This window comes from Centruroides vittatus, unplaced genomic scaffold, assembly GCF_030686945.1.
Source record: "Centruroides vittatus isolate TY-2023 unplaced genomic scaffold, ASM3068694v2 contig_1162, whole genome shotgun sequence".
NCBI lineage: Eukaryota > Metazoa > Arthropoda > Arachnida > Scorpiones > Buthidae > Centruroides > Centruroides vittatus.
In genome coordinates, this window is record NW_027120748.1 from 485,441 (window position 1) to 501,226 (window position 15,786).

Sequence of the window (15,786 nt, forward strand, 5' to 3'; positions counted from 1 at the left end):
GCTAATTTAATAGAAAGTAATATACAGTCAAATCTGTTTTTATGCGGGGGATAGGGACCGCATTAAAAAAAACGCATAAAAAAATCTCACGAAACTTCACGAATGGCTGTAAATAATAGTTTTCGCAACACAATTAAAAAATATTTTTTTAATGCGGTCAACAGGGACAGCATAAAAAAAGTCTCACATAGAAAATAACTCAAAACCATACGAAATAGAATTTATTGACAACAGATGTCAGCACTTGACTGCATCGTCTGGTCTATCGTCTGTTTTACATATTTTTGTCCAGGTGGTGTTTTGTTGACTTAAAAAGTAAATTATTTCATTTTTCGCATATTCATGCAATAATATTACTATAATAAGTGCATTTATGCTATAATAAGTTTATTTAGCTATAATAAGTCAACGTGAGACATGACGAATCGCACGAGACTAGTCGCCAACTATACCGCACAAATAAAAAATCGCAAAAAAAACCGCACAAATTAAAAATTCGCATTAAAAAAATCGCACAAATAAAAATCGCACATAAAAAGAGCGCATACAAACAGGTTTGACTGTACAATTTAAATAGAAAAAGAATTAAATAATAGTTTAAATTATTTAGATACAACCATTAGTAGAACTGATAATAATTTAGAATACCAAAAATTTATGAAACCTATGCAAATACCAAGGGTACTTAATTATAAATCTAACGTTCCTTAAGCTATGAAATTTAACATTTTCGGGGAGACTATCCAATTTTTTGAATAAGTGATTTAAACTAGTGATGTAACGAATAGTATATTCGGCCTCAACCGAATACCGAATATTCGGCTAGGAGCGTGGCCGAATACCGAATATTCGGCCATTAGCGTTGCCGAATGGCCGAATATTCGGCCAAACTATTCGGCTTGATTAACGCACGTACGAAAATTGGCGCGCAAACCGCATTATGGCAAAGATCGCGCACCCTGCTCTCTATTGGCCCGCTGTCACTACGATTTTTTCTTCCATTAGGTCTAAATTATTTTAATTAATTAATTAAATTATAATTAATAAACTTAATATGAGATTGAGCCTAACCTCTACTTCTAGTGCCAAATTGGTTTATAATTTATGTAATAGCCGTAAATAGCCCGCTATGATTCGGCAGTTGTTAGTATTTAGATGTAAGTTATAACTTATAAGTTATTTTATTTGCAATCGATCATTTTAACTTTTTAATTAAACACTAAAATTTTGTTTTTACTACGTATTTGTAGACTGAATAGTACCCTAAGGATATACTTTAGTGGTGACATAATATGGTTTAGTTTCTCCCCAGTTGTGGAACAGTTCAAATATATTATTGGAAGGTTTCTATTTGTGAAGTTTTGTGATATTTTGTTGCTATTGTTTTTGTCAATATTTTTAAAATTAACATGATTTCAAATGTTATCTTTTGTATATAATGAAAAATGCTCATTTTTTGCTTTATATATAAAATAAATTATATATTAGTTACTCATCTTCTAGAAATAGATAAATAATTCTTTCATTAAATACGATAAGTTTTAATAAAACGTTTCGTAACTCATTTTAAAATATCGTATAAATATTAAAATATACCCAAATACGAATATAACATAATTAACTAAACAATAACATTAATGCCCGATGCATTCTAACCTACACGCCATCAATGCCATAAGATATCGGGCTATAATATTATTTAATTACGAAATAATTTAATACTAGAGTTAGATGCCATTTCTTATTAACTTTAATAATTATAGTTTAATGTTCAGCATTAATAAAAGTTACAAAAATTATTAATTTACTGTGTTTTTTGTTATTTCTTACTCCTGTTTTTAGGTATTCGGTATTCGGCCGAATAGTAATTAAATATTCGGTATTCGGCCGAATAGTGAAAAATAGGCCGAATACCGGGTAGTAACCGAATATTCGTTACATCACTAATTTAAACCGTTGTTTTTCTTTTCTCCAGAAGGGACATTTGCATGTGTGGTGTGGCTGACTCGCCATTGGATGCGTTTCATATTATCGCTGTTTGTACTTTTTTGTCAAAATTACGCGAGGAGACTTTTGGGATCCCCTGTTTTTCATTTAATCGGTTTAAAAAAGTTATGATTCTGATTTATTTTCTAAGACTTAAAGCGAAAGTTGTGGTTATTTTATGTAAATTACGTCTGGTGGCGTAGTCTGCCTACTATTTAACCTGTGGTTGCTTGGACTGCTTGGGAGATTATCCGATTTTTTTTGAATAAGTGATCTAAACTGTTTTTCTTTTCTCTAGGTAAGTTTTAACCTAGTTGGTTGTTAATTTGTTTCGGATAGTTCTCCCATGTAGTTCTTTAAGTTTTGTCTTTTTGATTGAATTTAGTTTAGAATAATATATTAATAATTTATGAATTTTGTTATTACAATTGATGAATATATCTATGGAATATGTTTATTATTTTGTAAGATTATGTATACTTATGTTTTGATTTTTTGCTTGTTTGTTTGTTTTCCTGGTTTTATTTATCAAGTTTCAAAGAAACAAACAAACGAATAAATAAAATAAATCAAGAAAAGTGTGAGATAAGCAGAGGGTCAGGGGTAAAACCTCGCTGACCACTTACTCTGCACGGGTTGGTAAAACCCGACCTCGTTGTTTCGGATGGCTAGGAGGGCAAAAAGTGAGTGGGGAGGTCGCAAGTAAGTCGACGGGTGTCCTCAGATTGACAGGAGACAGGTCTTAACAACAGCGTTTATTCTATAACTAAAGGTAGGATATACAGGTTAAATACACGCGGTTAAATATGCGATTAAAAACAAGTACAAATACTCCTATCGGGAGGAGAGCCATTAGTTCTACGTTGCTCGCGAAACGCATGCTCGTTCTATTTCTAATGGTTTGCTCGCAAAGCGAGTTTACAAGTTTCTAGCCCCCTAAATACCCCTCTTATGCGTAGCGATTCGACGAACTTCGTTGTATGGAAGGGTCATTGTCGCCGATGTTCTTCCAACGGCTGTCTTCTCCTCTTCTTGGGTCCAGTCCGACATATGGAGGCCTGGGAGACGGGATGCGCACAATGTCCCGATATAACTTCCCGTTGAATCGCTTTCCTCGAGTTCCGGCGACTCGCGCTTTTTATCTTCTTAACGTGGGAAAGGGGGTCACATGACTGTCAAAAGTTGACACAACAGCGCTGAGTTAGCATTTACGTGTCAATTTCCCCATCAGATTCTTATGAAAACGGCGATGATGATCTAATTTCTCATCGGCGCGTTCTTCCGTCGGATTTGTTACAATTTCCGACAAATTGGAAGTCCCGTCAAATGCGTAAATTCGCGGCTTTCACACCATCTTCCACTTTCTTTAAAATCATACTTCTTTGAAGGATAGTGTGATTTTAATAACATAGAAATCGATTATATTTTCTTTTTTCGGGGCTTTCTCTCTCTCGTGAAATCTATCAGAACATAAAGTGATTACATAGTTATGCCTTTTTACAATGGCAAAACAAAATTCTTAAGCTTATACAATGTTCGTGGATTATATGAAAGTTAAATTACTCTGATTACATAAAAATTAATTTGTTAATTGATTAGATGAGAATTAAATTGAAATATACAAAAAGTTAATTCGTAGTTAACAATAATTCGTAGATACGCCTACAAATCTCATTTCTTTATAAAACTAAGTTGTAAGTTGGCTACGTCTGGCATTGCTGATAATCTTCAGGGGAAGTTGTAAATTTTTCATAGGAAGTTGTTCTCTTGAGGGGCTGGTTTCTGCTTGTATGTTGAGGCGTTTCTGTAGCTTCGTCCTCTTCTGGATTTCTTACTTCTAAGCTGATTTAATTTCGATGGAGGGACGGACTCCTCTGTGTCCTAGGTCGTGAACTTGACCTGGCATTGGTTTTGGATGAATCGGCTGAATATAGTTCTTAGAGTTCGGGAGAGTATTTAGTTCTTAGAGTTCGTGAAATCGAATCATTTGATTCCAAGATTTCCCTTTTTTTTTTTTTCTTCGTTGACATTGTAGGAGGTATTTGGTTTACCAAAGGCTTTAAAGGATTCTCTCTCTCGTATTGTATCTTAATTAAAATCTAATGTAATTAACCTATCTTCTTATTCTATCTTCTAAAAGCGATATTTATTGGCCTATTATCCCTTTTCCTTGAAGGCAAAATAGTAAAATATATACAGGGTGGGCCAGCGAAAACGAAACGGCAGAGTGTTCGTGTTCGTCCAAGCAAAGCGCTCGGACAGGTCGATCTTTTGCTCGAGGGGACATCTTTTGCAATAAAGTTTTTGCGATTCTGAATACAAAAGACAACAAAAAATTTTAAAAACTCATTTATTTTGTATTAACTAAATAAACATTTATTTCGAAAAAAATGTTTGTTTAGTTAATATTCAGAATCGCAAAAACTTTATTGCAAAAGATGTCCCCTCGAAAGTAAAATCGACCTGTCCGAGCGCTTTGCTTGGACGAACACGAACACTCTGCCGTTTCGTTTTCGCTGGCCCACCCTGTATATTCTACACTTAGCAGGAAGTTTCGTACATAGCGAGATTATCATTTACTCTACATACTTTTGTGGCGGTACGCCATAATTTTGTATATACGCGATAGTTATAAGCCTAATTAATTCCTCAATTCGTTGTTCTTTATTTCCCCTATTTCTCGATCTTTCGATTTTTCACTTTCCTTGCGGGTAGGGCAGTCCTGTTCCAGGAATTAAGGGGAAAGACGAATAGAGTGAAAAGACCCCGAGGCACGTAGAAAGGAGTAAGGCCACGAACACACATGCGTAAAATTGTGTGGCAGAAAACTGAATCAGAAATCAGCTTTCAGTTCAGTTTCTGTTTTACGCTTTTATGCCAGAACACACATACGTAAAAATTCTGACCGAATAAGGAAACCACTGCCACCAACAGTGCTAATTTTATTCATTTTTTCTTGTCATATATCTATTCCTTTGTACTGTACCTTCCATTTTTTTTCCGCTTCCTCTGCTATAATATAGAAAATTTAAATTAATACACTTGTATTCCGAATTCAACTAAAGAACGTGTAATCTAAATACTAAGCCTATAAATCAATTCTACTAGACCTACCTGTTGTTTGAAATTTTGCACCTATAGCCATCCATAAACGTTGTTTAAATATAGTGGCTTTATACATGACACAGAGGAGTTTATTGAATCCATTCGACCACATCAATTTCATTTATTTTCTGTGTTTTTTCGAGACCGTTACAATTGTAGGGTTAACCTCATTGCCGCCATTGTTAGAATAAAAAGCACGTGTCTACTTTGACGTCACAGAAATGACTTCTCTTTATTGGAGGAATTTTGGCATAAAAATTTTACGGCGTAAAAAGTAGAGACACGCTCTACTCTATTTTCAGTTCTGTTTCAGCCAAAATTTCAGAAAAATTTTTACGCTTTCTGTTTGGCCAGGAACACACATGCGTAAAATTCGGCGTAAAATCTAGCGTGAAAGTTAATAATTTTTAAAAAATGTATCAAAAATAGATTTTGCTTAATAACATTTTTCTACAGTACAATAGCGCTGTTCAGTATTTATACAATATCGCAATAATACGGTTTAATTTTTTACTAATACCTATTAATAAATTGAAATTAAACTTTATATTATATTAGTACTACCCAAATATATAGATTGCTGTAATGCAATAATTATAACTGATGCGTTTTTATAAACTAAAATTTTTAGTTTTTTACATGGCACTAAATATTCATGTTTATCTTTATCATTTTACTTTTTTTTATTGAGTGCACCACTCTGGAGTGAGTATTACACTAAAACAATGATAGATACATAAATGACAAGAGATAGGTAAGAAATTGAGGTTAAAGTTTACCTAGGGAACCCCAATGGCCGCGCTTCCTGTCGCCATTTTGTTTACTGTACTACGCACGCGTACTATGTTCAAAAACTTATGCAAATTAGTTAGTATTTAGAATTTATTGAAAAAATAATTATCACATTAGTAAATAATAAATGTTTCAAGATTATTTTACAAGTTTCACTAACTATAAAATAAAACAAATCTTTACTCACGTGTTTGACGCTCTGTCATACATTTCCTTTTCGTTTTTTCTCATTTTTGTTTGATTTATGATCCTTATCGCTGTTTTTTCTCTTTTTACTTTATATTTTTACACATTTTTTAGTTTCACCACACGAATGTGCCTTAGTTTTTTTAACCTTCTTACACTCGTCGTTTTGTGGAGCAGCTGGAACAGACTCTGGTTCTTTCCATTTCGGCTCAATTCCAGACCCGGGATAAATAAAGCTCAAATGTTTTATAAAAATTTGAAAACGTTCCCCTGCAGATTTCAATTGCCATTTGTGATATTTTTTATACATAAAAGAATACAGATAGGATTCTGACAATTCCTCCGTATAATGTACCGGAAGATGTTTCCTGTTTTTTAAAAATCCCCACAATCTTTCGATTTTCTGAGTGTTGGCTCCTGTTTTTGGATCCACGAAATTTTTCGAATGGTTTACAGTTAAATGATCTATATCCAAACCTTCTAAATCATTTATATTGTTGTAACCTTTCCACTCATCTGTTATCACTGTGCTACCTGAATTAACAAACTTTGAAATCACCCAATTCAGAGTATATTCATTTCTGTTGTTTACTTGGCATATAAAACAGGTATCATCTTCTCTACATATACCTCCTACAACCCACCTCGTCCCCTTCAATTTTCTACCTTTCTCATATTTTCTCTTTGCAATTACTGTTTCGTCTATTTCCACAACTTTATTTATCCCGCCAATCTTAAAAGTACATAGGTTATTAATAGAAACCATCATAACAAAACGTAAAAAGTTTGCCCAATCAACTGCTGTTTTTTTGGAGATTCCTGAAGCTCCAGCAGCAACAGTTAGCGAACACTCTAAACACAATAGGTGCCAGATAAATGACAAAATACTCTCCCATGACAAACGACCACATTTTCCTTTAAAGGTTCCTTGGAATGCTGAATAATTTGTCTTGCAAACATTACATCGCATCGATACAGAGTTTTTATCTGCTCTATACATTAATTTACGACGTCTTCCACATTTATTGCATACTCTTCTACATGTTGCAAATTCAAGAATATTGCAAATTTCACATCACTCGGTATCTTCTTATCTATCGCCAAATCATCGAAACCAGAGTACATTAGTCGAAAGAATTGTCCAGTGGTACAATTCTTCCAAAAATTTTCCGAATTTATGTCTGCGGTAGCCATTATCTCACCAAAAAAGAAAAACTTCCGACAACAAATATGAATATAATAAAATTATTAAATTTGCAACACATTGCACAATTAAAACTAGAGGGAATAGAAACTTACCTATTTACTGTAAAAAATAACAAAAATTAACATTTTTTCTACAAAAATGTTTAACTGGTCAAAAAACCACTCGCAGCAGTCAAGCCGTCACAAAAAACAAAAAATTTGCATACGATAGCGTTATTTAAAAATTACGCCATCTACACCGAATTTCTAACATCGCCTGCCGTCGAGATTACCGGAAGCGCGGCCATTGGGGTTCCCTAGGTATACTTTAACCGAAATTGACAATGCGCATACAGTAATAACCAAGCTAACATTGCTAATTAGCTAACTAATTAGCTAACATTGGAATGCGAATAACCAATTAATCGTTTTTTCTTAAAAATGTCCTTAATAAAAATATCAAAATAGGCACACAGTTGTTTAGACACTAGAATATGGGCTGGACAGGGCCATCCATACCCCAAGGACAGAACTTACAGTATTAGCCTGAAGCGTTCGACTTCATAGATATTACATTCATAAATTATGTGTTTTACAGTTTCAGCTTTACCCGTTGCACATGAGCAGAAAGTACTGCTGGCCAAATTACGTACCGCTAGATAGCAATTGAAATTTCCATGTCCTATTAGTATCTGAGAAAAGGAATAAAAAAAGTTTTTAATTGGATTCTTGAGAAAATCATAAATTGATGGGTAGAACATTTTAGTGACATTGCTTTTAGCCGAAGAAGTCCATGTTTGTTCCATTCAGAGAAAAGATGGTCATAGATTATTCTCGTCAGGATATTTCTAGAGTAAGGCTGAAAAGTCAGGTAGGTTTTCATCTTTAGAAGCATCTTTTGTCGCAGCATCCGCCATCTCATTGCCTGTCACACCTGAATGTCCTAGGACATAGAATTTAAAACATTTTGTACTTAAGCTTACAGTTTCTTGAATATTCATAATCAGACTACTTCGAAAATTAGCATTCATAAGAGAAGCCAAAGCAGCTTTAGAATCACTAAAAATTGAGATAAGCTTAAACCGGCCAGGGAGTGTCAAACTCCATTGAACTACCTGATGGATTGCTTCTACTTCGGCTTGATATATAGTGGTAGACTGATTCTAACGCTGCCTAAAAATTTGCCGAGGGTTTCCGTGTAGTTGAGTATATACACATACACTTGAGCCAACACCAAGCTCGGAGTCAAGTTAGAGTCAACCGTCTGTGAAGATGTAAACATCACTCGGAATAGAGAGGTTTCATGTCGACATCACGAGTGACGTCATGAGCATGCGCAATTGTCCAGCGCCATCTTTGTGACTCTTTGTGACTTGTTTACGTTTTGTGTGTGTTCACGTTGTGTTGTTCACGTTGTGTGTGTGTTCACGTTGTGTTCAAGTTCTTGTGTTGTTTTTTTTGTCGCGAATATCACTATGGTGATTTGTTGTGTAATTGGGTGTAATGCTAGTTCACTCAAGAACAAAGGAACATCATTTTTTAAAATTCCCGGCATTATTTGTCATCAAGGATCCCAAGCTAAGGAGCTTTCACGACGAAGGCAAACTGCATGGCTCTCGAGAATTAACCGGAAAAATTTCGTTACGAATAAAGTGAATATCAATACAAGAGTTTGTCAGAAACATTTCATTTCAATATTTATGTTAATAAACACTAAGTTATATTTTAAAACCTAAAAGAGTTTACTGATTTGCTTATATTAATTTAGTTAGGTATAGTGCATTTATAAACGAATAACTAACGTAATTTCAGGCTTTAGCTAGTGCAAACTTATAAACATTACACGTTAAAACTAAAAGCAAGTAGGCTTATTATATGCTAGTTTCAACTAGAAAATAAAGGTACTGAACAATTTGAATTAAAAAATTTCCACAGCTGTTTTTAATTAGACTTTTACTTTCAGACAAAAATTCTTAGTTAAGAAATACGTAAAAACAGGAGTTTAAACAAACAAAAGAAAACATATCTTTCCAAGCAATATTACTTCGCTGTTATTCATTACTTTTACTTTTATATCAGGAGAAACCCAGCCACTTGTTAAATAGTTATGGGCCTCTAAAGATTTATAAGCTTTCATTTGTGACAGGGTGTAGAAATTTGTTGTCAAAACCAAGTAGTTTATAATGTCACCAAATTCTACTTTCGGCCACAACTCTTGATCTGCGACGAAGTCTGATAAACTGGCTTCGTATGGATCGCCTTGAAATAACGAAATTTTCTCTTCGTACAGAGCTGCATCTCGTCCTGTTAGACCGCTAGAATAGCCCACAAGAAAAGAATCTTTTTTAAACTTAATCCATGATAATAGAACTGCAGTATTTTTGTACGTTTAAACTAAAAAAAGACGTCGAATAACAGACCACGCGCAAACTAAGCGAGCGAAAACTACCACAAAAATGGCGAATGGGCGGAGCAAACGTGTGTTTTATCACGTGACATGCGACCTTGAAACCTCTCTATAACAGGCCCAGAAATTGGGATAGGATCAAGAGACACATCAGGCAGGTTGAAGTCGGTTGGATGCAAAGAGCCGTTGTGAACAGCCCCCTCACGTGGAAATAAATTGATACCAGTCCTCCAAAGGAGATGCTCGTGGAAAGTGCTGATGCAACCTGTCCTCACATAGTACTGAAGCACCTTAGCCTGCAGGGCTAGGGGCCATGGAAGAACACCTGTCAGAACTGTCAGAGCATCTGTACATACAGACCTACAGCAACGAACTTTTTTCAGCAGAAAAAGACGTTGTACCCTAAGAAGTTTAAAAGCATAGGAGGTCTTGTAGGAGACATGGGCCCAACAACAAGCTGCATAAAACACTAGTGGTTGGATAGCTCCCTTGATCAAAGTTTAGACAGCAGCAGAAGACAAGCCCCAGGCTCTTGCACATCTCATGAATTGATTACCAAATTTAAATTTATTTTTGTATACCAGTACATTTATCAATTAACAGGACTTATACTGGAAATTATGGATGCAGATATTTAGTCTTACAGATCAGAAATTATATTTTTTATTTAGTTCAACAGGTGAACTAAATAAAAAATATTTAATAAGCAAATTAAAATAAGCAAAATTTTGCATATTAGGCTAAGCATTTAGGCCTAACTTCAGTCAGCTATAAATTTTCCATATTAGGCTTAGCATTTAGGCCTAACTTCGGTCAGCTATAAATTTTGCATATTAGGCTAAGCATTTAGGCCTAACTTCGGTCAACTATAAAGTTTGCATATTAGGCTTAGCATTTAGGCCTAGCTTTTGGCAGAGTCGGTAGATTAACTGGTCTTTCGACTACCTATCTTCGCTTCTTGCTAAAATCAACTAGAGACAAATGTTACCACAGATATATAACCTTCGAGTTCGATTTCATAATTTTCTCTATGAATTTTATTATAAGAATGAAAAAATTTTATTTAAACCCAGAACCAGGTTTATGGATAAATAAATGACACTTAATAAAACATTACACATTTTCCATCGCTGAGAAATGTTAATAAAGATTAAATTTAGTTAAGCAGTTGCTTGATAGTATACTAAGCGACACACCTTAATGAGTAGCTTGAAAACTGCTATACTACCGCTTTTATCACATTATGGCCATTGTAACGTGTGTTGTTACTTCCGATGTTTTGTAGCACAAACATTTTTGTACATCGTTTTTGTTTAAAAGTTTTTTTTCACTATTTTGATATTTCTTGTCAAAATTTCTTTAGCGAAACGTTGCGTAACGTAAGAAATGAAGCATTTTACATCGAAACGTCCGACAGATTAGAATTCGTGATATTTTTAATGGCCGCCGCCATTTTTAATATAGAAAGTTTGCAAGAAATGAAAGGATATTTTATTTTTATATCCATATTTCTTGTAGAAATTTAATTAGCGAAACACTGCGCAACGTAACAAACGAAATATTTTTAGTCGTAACGTTCGACAGATCAGAATTTGTTATAATTTTATTGGCCGCCGCCATCTTAAAATTGAAAGTTCGCTAGGAAATAAAAGTTATTTTTTTTTCGCTATTTTCATATTTCTTGTAGAAATATCTGCAGCGTAACGAAAGAAACGAAATATTCTTAAACGTAACGTTCGACAGATAAGAATTTGTGATATTTTTAATGGACGCCGCCATCTTGAAATGAAAAGTTTCTTAGAAATCAAAGGATATTTTATTTTTATATCGATACGTCTTATAGAAATTTAATTAGCGAAACATCGCGTAACGTAAGGAACGAAATATTTTTATTCGTAACGTTGAACAGATTAGGATTTGTTATAGTTTTAACGGCCGCCGCCATCTTAAAATGGAAAGTTTTCTAGAATTTTTATTATAAAATAAAATTATAAATAAAGTTGAAATGGCTATTTCTATTGTTTCCTTTCTGTTTAATATATTTTTATAAATTTATTTATTAATTTTTACATAATAATAAATAAAGTAAGTTATTATCTCCTGCAAGTACTTTAAAGAGTTTACTTTATATTGCATGTAAAAAGCCCTCCTCCCAGGTGCTCCGACATGGCAGAATAAGCTTTAAAAAATAAAAATTATTAAAACGAAAATAAATTAATAAATATGCACTGAATTAAAAATAATCAGGTATTGATATTTTCACTAAATCGGCTTGATCGTCCGCGAAACGCAACAATATCGGCAACAATACATTTTTCCATTGTTTCACTTTTGTAAGTGGGCGATTTTCGAATGAGAAAGAAACTTTTGCGAGTTTTTGCTTCATTTCTTGAAAATAATTGCTTCAGATATAAATGTAAGTAATATTTTGACAAATTATACAATATATCGCACAAATATTTTGATAAAAATAGAAATAGAAATATTATTCTGTCGAACGTTCTAACAAATTCTAATCTGTCGAACGAAACGTTCGACAGATTAGAATTTGTTATAATTCCACTGGCCACCGAAATCTTAAAATTGACAGTTCGTACAGTTACTATTCCAGTGATTCAGGGAATAAGAATAGGCGCAAGACATTACAAATTTTTTGCGTGGTCAAATTCTCAAATAAGAGATCACTGTATATGGATGTATGCAGAAGACGATAAAGGAATAATACAGATACTATTCGAGCATGGATGGGAGATTTCTCGATAACCAAAAGCATTTCCAAGTACTTGGCTCGTTTGGGACAATGTTTTTCTCACACAGAAGACACAGTCAAGATTCCCTTAGAAGACCGTTACGTCATCACAGAGGACGATATTGAAGGCGGAAACAATCCTGTTACAGGGAAACCTTATTGCTTTTCAGATGGCGTTGGCAAAATGTCTAGACAATTAGCAGAAAACGTGAGTATATATGAGGTTCTGCCACCAGAACAACTTTCGGAAACAGAGAAGGAAAACAAATAAGTATTGGAAGAAAGTAGCTTTCAACATCATAGCCAGGATGGTGTTGAATAGTTACATTCTTTACAAAGAAAATTTTCAAGGTCCAGGTCACATATTGTCCTGACATTCATATCTTGTGGCGGTAATTGAGAACCTGGCGAGTGAATGGAGGGAAGGGAAGAGCAGAGGGAAGATGTGGTGTGCCCCTCAGATCCCCGAGGACCAATAGGGCTCTGCAAGCTACCAGGTAAAAGTCAATACCAGGGACAGAAGGATGTCGCAGAGTGAAAATTTAGCGAGTAGCGGCGGAAGCGGTGGAGCAATGGTGGGTACGCAGAATTTATCGGGTTACAGCTTTTCAGACGAAGAAACACCTGACGGAGTTTGGGGAAGATTATTTCCCTGCAGCTCAAAATTTACATTTTTAGGTAAATGAAGTTACCTTCGATTTCAGAAGTGTATAAGTATATTAGTATTCTATAAGTATGTAATTTCGCATAGTGAAGAAATAACAAATAAAATATTTCAATATGTACTTCAAAAAGGGAATGATTCTGAAAGACGTGTTTGTCTAAATCTTCTAATTCGATATATACTTTATTGCAGCTCAGTAATTCTTTTGAACTTGCTATCTTCCGGAATGTATGATTGACATTGATGTGCAGTCTCAAGCTAGTTATTGCTGTATACTTTTTATCACAATAACCGCAATGAAATGGCTGAACTTTCTCAGGAGGATTCATGATTATTTTTATTGTTTCTTCACAAAGCGTTGAAAGTGATGTTATTGTTATTGTTAATGAATTATTATAGACTTCTGAGATGACTCATACGGTTAAAGATTCAATCTGGGATTGAATACGCAAGACTGAAAGTCCCTATGAAGTTTTAAAGGCGAGTTATCTCAAATATATTAGGCATCATTTCTATATCAACCATCTGCTGTGTTGTTAGCATGACAATCACGATGGTCCAAAAATAGCGTTTTCAGTGCAGTTTTCAGTTTCTGGCACTTGTAAGTGCCAGAAAAAGTGAAAAATCAAATACTAAAATGTTCGGTTTTGACAAGTTATCTTAAATATTTGATTATAAATGTAGAATAAACATACAAAATGCTCATTTAATTACTATTGTAAATAGTTTGAAATTTCAAGTAGAGGTATTCAACTATTATAATTTAAAGTAAATTAAGCTATCTTTGAATAAAATAAAGTGATATGAAAATACAGTATTGAAAATAAAAGCATTTATTGGAATTTTATACTTAGCAGGTTACAAAAAACTAAAATCGCTGCAATTGCGATGAATTGTGGACAATGGATGGAACTGGCCTTGAAATTGTTAGAACCATAATGAGTGAAAAAAGATTTAAATGTTTACTGTACAATTTACGATTCGACAATAAAAATTTAAGAAAGGAGCGAATTAAAACTGACAAGTTGGCTGAGGTGAGGGATATAGTTGACATATTTGTAAAATCTTGCCAGCAAAATTATTGTATATCAGAATACTGTACGATAGATGAAAAATTAGAAAGATTTAGGGGGCGATGCGGATTTCGACAATATATGCCAAAGAAACCTCAGAGATATGGCATTAAAATTTATGTGTTAGCGGACACACGAATGTATTACACATATAATTTAGAAATCTACTGTGGAAAACACCAGAGGGCCAGTATTCTGTTTCAAATTCACCGGATGAAGTCGTAAAACAATTAATAAAACCTATAGCAAAGTCATGGAGGAATTTGACGGTCGATAATTGGTTTACAGTTATGGCTTAGTCTCAGAATTGTTGCATCGAGTAACTCATAGTGAAGAACGTCCTTTCAAATGCGATATTTGTAATAAGGGTTTTATACAGAAAGAGCAACTAAAGAGACATCAAATAAATCATAGTGAAGAACGTCCTTTCAAATGCCATAGTTGTAATAAGGGTTTTAAACGGAAAGGGCAGTTGTATAAACAAAACTAAAGACATCCCCTGGAATGTCCCTAGGAGAGTGCCATGATACTCTCACCAACACTTCCCCTCATTCCAGTGGGTGCTTATTAAAATAATTATAGACCAAGGTGTAATAATAAATGCGGTCTTGATACATGACTTATAAGATTGACTTCATATTTAAAAGTCTTAGTCCATTGGCATGTTTCGGGTAGTGTAAGCCTTTTGTTAAAAGATCGGCAGGCATCCTATCCGTAGGAATAAATGCGATGTCTATTCTTCCTTGTTCAACGCATTCACGCACGAAATGATGTCTTATGTCTATGTGCTTATTTCACGAGTGAAACATTGGATTTCGAGCAATTAATAGTGCTCCTTGGTTATCGCAATAAATTGTTAATTTGGATTTATTGCTTCTTGAGAGTTCATCGAAAAGTTCTAGTAGGTGAAGAGCTTCTTTAGTAGCGTCTGATAATGCCATATATTGATGATATTCTTGATGAGGGGATATTTCCTGATTAGGAATGTAATTGTTTGCGTTGTCCCTTCTCCTGTACGATGTTGTATCCACTCATGTCCATTAGGGCCAGAAAAGTGGCTTCCTTGCTCCCGTGTATGGCTTTTCTCCTGACAATCATCAGGCCAAGACCCATCTCCTCCAGTAGCACAAACGGCTTCCTTGCTCTTCAGATGATCCGCGTCCATAACGTTGCCCTGGCAAAATGTAAATCCGTTAAAATTTGTTCGTAAATGCTTACAAAATAATCTCTTTTTGAATACTTTCACATGTACAATATTTAATGTTAAATTATTGTAACCTATAAAATCAGATTTTAAATTGGTTGTTAATAAGAGCATTTCTCTCTTCGCTCCTTCCACTCAGTTTCCTTGTTTACAAATAAATTACAAAAAATAAATTTAATGTCTAGGAAATTTCTTTGTGTTTGTCTTCTTCTCAACTTAAACAAATTAAATGATGATAATACATTTAATTTTTTCTTCTATTTCTTCCATTTTTAATGTTTCTTGGTCACAAATTAAAAAGTGTGTGTAACTATAATATATCATTTCAGATTACATTTTAGAAAGTAATCCAGTTAACTCATGTAAGCTATTACTTTTTGTCTTAGAGATTTTAATTTAATTTTTACATTTAATTGTATTATTTGTTTATTAATT